This window comes from Eschscholzia californica, unplaced genomic scaffold (genome assembly GCF_041429995.1).
Source record: "Eschscholzia californica isolate CP2 unplaced genomic scaffold, dmEscCali1.0.p SCAF_6, whole genome shotgun sequence".
Taxonomy (NCBI): domain Eukaryota; kingdom Viridiplantae; phylum Streptophyta; class Magnoliopsida; order Ranunculales; family Papaveraceae; genus Eschscholzia; species Eschscholzia californica.
Window position 1 is genome coordinate 9655018 of NW_028238483.1, and position 1239 is coordinate 9656256.

At 28.5% G+C, this 1239-nt stretch overlaps 1 long non-coding RNA gene across 1 annotated transcript; it reads left to right on the forward strand.

Annotated features, from left to right (window-relative positions):
* Window positions 1–227: 227 nt before the first annotated feature.
* Window positions 228–908, forward strand: LOC147531634 (uncharacterized). The gene is made up of 2 exons (XR_015228254.1): window positions 228–710; window positions 815–908. It is a non-coding gene; the product is annotated as an uncharacterized LOC147531634 (long non-coding RNA).
* The last annotated feature ends 331 nt before the right edge of the window (window positions 909–1239 follow it).

The window sequence follows — 1239 nt, forward strand, 5'->3', positions numbered from 1 at the left end:
TCTTTGTTTTTTTAAAGGTAAAATGGGTCAAAGATCCAAAATTATCCTCATTAATAAGCTAACAACCCAAGTTAGGAATAAATTAAGGCACAGGTCCAAATTGCTCAGTATTGTTAGGCCCAATAAAAATGACAACAATTTCTCTTCTAATACTCTAAACACCCTTTAAACTCTTTATTTCTCTTTTAACTTTTTGTTTCTCTTTCTATGCCTTTATCTCTCTTTAATTCTCTCCACTTTCTCTCTCTATTTTAACTTTCCAGATTCAAGAAATAACAATGGTTTAGATCTAGATTTACTAGGTGGTTTTTTTCAAGAACACAAGTGCAACAAGAAATTTGTTCAAGACGTTCAACTGTTTAGAATTAGATTCGTTTTTTAATAGAGGTTGATTACTAACCAGTTATGATTTTGGCGAGAGTTTAAGAGAGAGATTCATCACCAAGTAGAGATCTGATTTTTTTTCTTTAATCCCTCTAGCAGTATAACAAGATTAAAAACAACAAAAGGTTTATGAGTATTCTTTTTTAGGGTGAAGATCAAAGAGGTTCAGATTTGAATTGAAGACCCAAATTTTGTTGAATCTTTTAGTGCAAAATTTGGTATTTTTGTATGCTTTCAGGACCATGGAAGTTGAAGATTGAAGAGTCAGATTCAGAATTCAAGAACATGAAAGTTGAAAATTGAAGAGTCAGATCCAAACATTTTCGGTATGTATAGTTTCGGTTTTTAAAGGCTTGATGATAAATTTCTTTTTTTTTGTACATATGAGGATGAGAATGATACGAGGAAGGTTTTTATTTCTTTTTTCTAGTGTGACGTTGATGATGAAGAAGAAGATGATGATGATGATAAAGTGGGATTCGTTTATATTTCATTTGTTGATGTTATAAATTTGATATTAATCTTGTTAAGATCTTTAAGAAAAAAATGTTTAGGATATGAACATATGTATAGTAGTAACATTTGATTATTTGTTGTACATAACAAAATGTACATTAAATAATTATATGTACAGTATATATTTTTATTTACTGTATGTAAGAAATATTAAAAGAGTATAGAAAATAATTGTACGAAAAGTGTATAGGAAATACAAAGCTGAAGCCCATCTTCTTTTTCTCTTTATGGCCTTAAATTTTCTCTCTCTAAAATCTTTTAGTTTAAAAAATGAACCCCATCTTCTTTCTTTAGATGATAATGTGAAAGAAAATTTATATCATCTATATAACAAAACAC